This window comes from Schistocerca cancellata, chromosome 4 (genome assembly GCF_023864275.1).
Source record: "Schistocerca cancellata isolate TAMUIC-IGC-003103 chromosome 4, iqSchCanc2.1, whole genome shotgun sequence".
Taxonomy (NCBI): Eukaryota; Metazoa; Arthropoda; class Insecta; order Orthoptera; family Acrididae; genus Schistocerca; species Schistocerca cancellata.
In genome coordinates, this window is record NC_064629.1 from 315,519,042 (window position 1) to 315,526,171 (window position 7,130).

The 7,130-nt window shown below is 43.7% G+C and overlaps 1 non-coding gene across 1 annotated transcript; it reads left to right on the forward strand.

Moving 5' to 3' along the window:
• Nucleotides 1-3,743: 3,743 nt before the first annotated feature.
• On the forward strand, nucleotides 3,744-3,818 carry Trnat-ugu (transfer RNA threonine (anticodon UGU)). Its single transcript has one exon. It is a non-coding gene; the product is annotated as a tRNA-Thr (tRNA).
• Nucleotides 3,819-7,130: the final 3,312 nt, after the last annotated feature.

Below are 7,130 nucleotides of genomic sequence, written 5' to 3' on the forward strand. Positions count from 1 at the left end.
TAACCATTATCGACCACATCTTGTGGTGCATGGAAATGGCCACCATCACAAATCCGTAGGCTTGCTGATTTGGCCGGCCCTTGTGACCGATGGGTTCTAGGCGCTTCAGTCAGGAACCGCGCCACCGCTACGGTTGCAGGTTCGAATCTAGCCTCGGGCATGTATGTGTGTGATGTCCTTAGGTTAGTTAGGTTTAAGTGGTTCTAAGTTCTAGGGGACTGATGACCTCAGATGTTAAGTCCCATAGTGCTCAGAGCCATTTGAGCTTTACTGGTTGTGGTTGCACAAGCCATGGTCAACAACTTGTTGCTCAACTTTCATGTGCTTGAAATGGTGATTACAAACCGAGAGACAAATATCACGTCAGATGTCATGAATCGAATGCGTCATTTGCTACAGGTGCACCATATAAGTGGTAGGATGCTGAGTTACTATGTAAACTCTCACCATAACGAATGGGGTATATTTATACCTATAATTTGTCACGTCAGCGTACAGCTCATAAGTTCACACCAGTGCTGGGAGATTTACGCGAGCAAGAGGCTATCACCATTTGATTTGGTTAGATCAGAGAGCAGAGAGGGCAGAGAAAAAGTTCGTAGTTTCGTCACAACGGTAAGATAGGTATGAAGGCATGTGGAGACAGCAAATAATAGACCCTGGAATGGCAAGAGCCAGCAGTAAGATGCACAGGGAATTTACCACACTGTAGGGTAGGGCAGCAGTAATTTTGTCAAGCCTGTATACCTCGAAGAATTTGTAACAAGGTACCAGCGACCATACCAAATGATAGACTATGTAACCAGCCAACTCCAAGCTCCAGTTGCCAACGAGAACAGCTATAATTCGTGTTGGATGCCTATGACCATTCCAAGACACTCCACATTTATTTCCTCGGGTATGGGAACCAATCTCTGACAAGAAGGTGAGGGAAAGTAAGCAGAAGTGTGAGTTGTGGTGCGATTCATGTGGGAGGTACGATACTGACTGGCTTGAAGAAAGTGAGGAAGAATGTTGGGTGTATTTTCTGACAAATGGTAATGTAATTATGGAGTTGGGCGGCTTTGGGGTTCAAAAATGGTTCAAATGGCTCTGAGCACTATTGGACTTAACGTCTGAGGTCATCAGTTCCCTAGAACTTAGGTTAGTTAGGTTTAAGTAGTTCTAAGGACATCACACACTTCCATGCCCGATGCAGGATTCGAACCTGCGACCGTAGCGGTCGCGCGGTTCCAGACTGTAGCGCCTAGAACCGCTCGGCCACCCCAGCCGGCGGCTTTGGGAGATTATGTGTAGTTGCCGAAAGGTAATATTTCGTGAGATCGTGTGATAGTTAATTTTTGTGTGCCACAGTATTAAAATATTTATTTTAATGGTTTGTTACCGATACATGTGTAAGAAGTATGAGCAGTGACACCAAACCATTCCGAATGGGGTGAGAGAATGATTGCAGACCGTGTTCTGAAGTTGCCAAGGATGGATGAGAGTCTACTCATGGCAGTACTTCATTTCTTTGCTGAGGGAGGCGTGATAGCACTGCAGGATCAACATCTGGAAAGCAGAGGGCTCTCTACAACACAAGAAAACGTCGTGACCACCAGCCATTGATGGACCTATAGACAAGTCTTTGGGAGAAGAGGAGCGAGGTGAGAAATTGAGGATATTTTTTCCGGACGCCCGCATCTCGTGGTCGTGTGGTAGCGTTCTCGCTTCCCACGCCCGGGTTCCCGGGTTCGATTCCCGGCGGGGTCAGGGATTATCTCTGCCTCGTGATGGCTGGGTGTTGTGTGCTGTCCTTAGGTTAGTTAGGTTTAAGTAGTTCTAAGTTCTAGGGGACTGATGACCATAGATGTTAAGTCCCATAGTGCTCAGAGCCATTTGAACCATTTTTTCCGGACTACAACAAGATGCAAAGATGTTCTGAGAGAAATTTCGAGGGGTAGGGGAGGGAGGAAGTATGTTAAAGTACTTATTTCCAATGTATGAGATCAAATACACTAAGCAATAGATGTGCTGCTTCATACTATGGGACTGTGCGAGAGGGGTTGATTAGATGCTCGGGAGAGAATACTGAAAACTGTGTTCGGGAAGCTGAATGGGACCATAGAGATGGTGAAGGAAATGGCGAAACACAGTAAGGCAGTGGTACAGTGACGTACCACACATCTACCAAGCTTGAAAAAATGTGGTATTGAGTAATAAACACCAGTAATGGAAATCAAAAACTGAGATAACGGCATACGTAAAGGCATCAGTTGATGCTGTGAATCGGATCTAGGAGTTATAAAGACCCAGGTGGATGTGCTGGACGAAAGAGTAACAGCCCAAAGGCTGTTGCGATCATTAGCGGACAATATTTGGGATGCGCAAGTAGTAATGATGAGCTTGCAGAAAGTCACTGACCACGTAGTACACTGATAGTTGAGTTCAGTATTACTATCACTGGAACGGTACTTGATGGGATTACAGAATGTACAGGAGCAGCTGCCACCTGAGTTGGGACTCGTCGTGGAGACCGATAAGTAGATTTTGCCACTATAATATCATGTGGCATCAAATGAGGTTAGCACAGACCAGACACAGCTATATGTACTAGTTCAGTTCTCGGTAGTGGATAGTCACACGTAGTTTAAATATTATACCCTTCTCTCACTGTTACCCATTAAGTTGGTGGATCCTAAGAAAATTTGTGTTGGGAAGAACAGGGGAAGTATTGCTACTTTAAGAAAAATGTGGTAGGCATATGGTAATGACAGCAGAATAATTCCAGCACCGTCAGATGGAAAGGATTATGGTGTGTTCAACCAAAGTGATAGAGACTGGCGCTGACACATGTGAGGTTCAGCAGGTCTTAGGCGAAACGGACAGCTAGGGTTGTCTGTCGGACGCCCTGGAACTTAATACTTGGTTCCAACAAGCATTGCTACACGGGATCTACTCTATGCACGACACTGTAGTGGTGGTATCAAACTGCTATAAGCAGGATGGACTCACAAAAGAGAAGCAACTGCAACTGTGTGGTAGTGGGTTATTAGTTTATGGAAGAGCGTGCGAAGTTAAGAGACTGATATTCTACATACTAGCCACTGTTACGAAGAGTTCCAGTGTGAACACGACGCAGCCACAATTTTACCAGCCGTACCGACCACTGGGGGTCTTTCCAGTAGAGAATTTAAGCTTCCTCAATAATTCATTGAAATCATACCTAATCCACTTCTTCAGCCCACTCATGTCAACGCAGCAAGGGCATATTCTATAAATAACCATCGTTTATAGTAGAGATATTCACAGCCTGTTTATGTCTTCTTCGATGAAGAAACTACGCCAGGCACCACTGCATCATGGGTAGGGAAGCAGCCATCACGAGCCTTGTTAGCGGCCTACACTACGCCTTCCACTAAACACCAGATCCACTTTCTTAGACTTGATGCTGCCCTTGCAATACGACATTCCTAGCACACTTATATGGATATGGTGTCTGTTCTTTCGGACATGTGGGAAAGACCGGACACCATATCCTTATAAGTATATAGTTCTGGCAATACCGGCCATGACCTTCCTCTTCTGTGCGGATGCACACATATTCCCCGAACTCTTACAGGACTTGGTAAGAATGTCTTCCACGACTAATGAGTGTGTTGGGGCGGGACACTACGAATGTAGTGTGTGGACATGCTAGGTGAGAATGTGGGTCTCGCGGGAGGCGTGCGCGAGATAATCCCTGCAGTCGCACTATTCTCTGTGCCCTCCATGGCTCAGATGGATAGAGCGTCTGCCATGTAAGCAGGAGATCCCGGGTTCGAGTCCCGGTCGGGGCACACATTTCCCCTGTCCCCGTTGATATACATCAGCTGAAGGTATTAATATATTTCCAATTTCACCTTATATGTGGCCATCTGACGTTTCAGTCCTATCCAGTGGCATGTGTGAATCAGCTGGGCTGAATGTGTGGCCTTACGTGGGATGGCAGTGCAGATGTCCTCACAGTGTGATATTACACTTAATTAATGACATAAACACTCCTGTGCTATATCTGCCATAACTGTTTAAACAGTACATAGTTTTAAACTTACATCACGTCAGCTCAAAACTAACCATAGATCAAAGTGACCAATGCCTTCAGAAGCTGTTTACGGATTGACCGCACATTGTCGTGGATTGCAGTAATGCTCTGGGTTGCTGAACAGCTCTCGACTACACAGTCGAGATTCTCATCCGAGTCTTGAATTGTGATGTCATAGAATCTTCCCATTCTAAAAGGATATTTTTTGCTCAAAAACGGGCGGTCCGAGCAATAAGTAATGTAAGTTCACGAACCTCCTGTCGACCCCTGTTCACGAGTCTGAGTGTTTTGACATTTGCCTCTCAATATATATATATATATATATTCCTTACTGTCATTTCTTGTTAATAATATTAGCTTATTCCCAAGAATAAGCAGCTTTCACTCGGTTAACACTCGGCAGAAATGAAATCTGCATTTGGATCGGACTTCCTTAACTCTTGTGCAAAAAGGTGTGCAGTATACTGCTGCATCCATTTTCAATAAGCTACCACTCGAATACAAAAATCTTAGTAGTAACCCACGCGCTTTCAAATCGAAGCTGAAGAGTTTCCTCATGGGTCACTCCTTCTATGCTGTTGAGGAGTTCCTTGAAAAACTAAGCCGATTCTTATTGTATTGTTGATTGCGTTTACTTAAACTTATGGACGACTTTATTTGGGTTCATCAACATTAATTTTTATCTGTTATTGCTTTTATATTGTAATTTCACGTAATGACACCTTCCATGACCTTGGAGATTTGCTCCTCAATTTGGTCTTATGGAACCTGACGTGTAAATAAATGAATAAAGAAATTTAATCTACACACGTGAGATGGGCTGTGATTAAGTCTTAAGCTTTAATGTTAGAGGATTGTGATTACTATATTACCTTAGGATTACCATCATTTTAAGCTTAGGACAAGTACCCTGACAACCATGGAGGCCGTGTCCCTATGCATAGGTCTAGCATCTTGAATTTTATACTAAGCACAAGTGACCTGGCAACCACGCAGGCAGTGCTTGTATTCAAATTTTAAATTGTGGCGTCATATGCCAGAGCTCATGTTCTAAGGTCCATTACTATGAATTGTGATATGATACGGGTGTGCTCACATTTCCAGGTACGTCGACTTGGATCGTCATCTTGCATTCTGAAATCAAAAAAGCTGTGCTAGTATTCCAACGTCTAACATCTTGCATTGTGATATCATAGGATCTTGTTCATATTTCCAGGTCAGCTGTCTAGTATTTTCAAACCACTGGATAGCTTTCCATCTTGCATTTCCTGCTAATTTTCACTAAGGACAACTGGACCCTGAACTGTCATGTCGTAGGAGTGGGGCAAAAACCCTCTTGCACAATTGGGGTTTTTTGAATGTCTTACCACATCTTGAATTTCCCTGTTATAAATGACTTCATAGGAGGAGAGGGAGAGTGGAATCTGGCAACGATGCAAACTTTCCTCAGACCTGCCTGGCCTTACTGCTGGTTGAATTTCACACCATGCTACACTTATGACAATTGGCCTATGATGTGGCAGGGGAGAGTTGGAGTGCGCTGATCATTAAAATTGCAGCATCGTGAAGACTGCGTCGTTGACCTTTGGTACAGTTCCCGTAGTTTGTAGCATGGGTTGCCTGTCTGCCTTGCCCCTGGAATAGTACTCTGTCAGCTACCTTACTACAAAGTGGTCATGTAACCTTCCACCCTTAACGTAATGTGAGGAAAGAGGTGTGTCTGTACCATTTGGTCGTACTGGTCAATGTGAAGATGTGATGGAATGACAGAAAAGAGCAATGGTGTTTGGACCTGTCAATAAAAAAGTTGCCTGATCTGTTGATATATCAATACATACTCTCCAAAGAGTTTACAAAGAATGTTGGCTCACTTGTAGCAATGTAACGCACCATTAGACCAACGGTCGTACAAAAATCCTGACCAACTGGGACCGGAGACGAGTATCAAGGCCTTCAGTCCCGACGGATATCGCTATTGGCAGTGAATGCTGGTCCGTATCAACAACATGCAATAGATACTGGGAGTAGGCTACTTCACAAATGCTTCTAATGTGACACATATAGCGGCACGTCTTCAGAGGGCGAAAACACAGAAACTGTACAGTAGCTGGCTGAAAGTGTGTGTATGATCTGACGAGTCACGATCGTCGTTCTTTTGAAATGAGGCAATGCGTCCAGTGCACCGAAGGCACAATGACACTTGTAACCCGAGGCAAGCTGTACTTCAGGCTGAAGGTGGTTCTGTGATGTTTTTGGGGTGTACCTCGTACCATGACGTAGCCCCACTCGTTCAGGTTACCGTGAACATGAACTATCGTGTTTATTTTAAACATTCTTGGTGACTATATATATCCCTTTTTTCTACATCTTAATTATAACTATGCTCAGGGCACTCCCATCTTCCAGTATGACAACAACCGCGTTCAGAGGACAACACAATACAGTCCTGGCTTAACGAACACACTTTTTGTACTTAATAAGAAAAGAGGAGTGTCGCTATTACAGTTCAAACTAATACAGTCAAAAAAGCTAATAAATCAGATATTCATGATTTCTGCATGCAAACATTGTTCTCTGTCTTCTCTTTTGTATGTATTTCCGTAAGTCCAATATAAAGAACGCAGATGTTACTTTAAACAATGCTTTATTTAATCCGTTTGCGACCATACTCAGCTGTGGAAAAGCTGAACATAATAACAACTGTAGGCCAGATAGCTGAGCTGCTGCAAAATGAGTACTCTTGGGTAACCTCGTTCCGGTTTTCGGTGGCTATTTCCTGTGTTATAGCTATAGCCTAAACCTTGAAATGACATATTTTGGTACGTTAACTACTGAAGAAAGTGAGGTGTTTCTTTGAGTTTAGGGCGGCCATGAACTGTAGCCTGAGAAGTATAGTAAAGGAGACTAAACTTTGTTCATAACGAAATTACCTGGATTCCGCTGTCGTGGAATCAAATGCTTATTGGAAGCAAGGAATACTCGTTTTCATTGCAGACAGTACAACTCCAAACCGTAGGGAAACTTTGAAATTTATAGTGACCTCTCAACTTCTTCTCCTTCTCCTAAT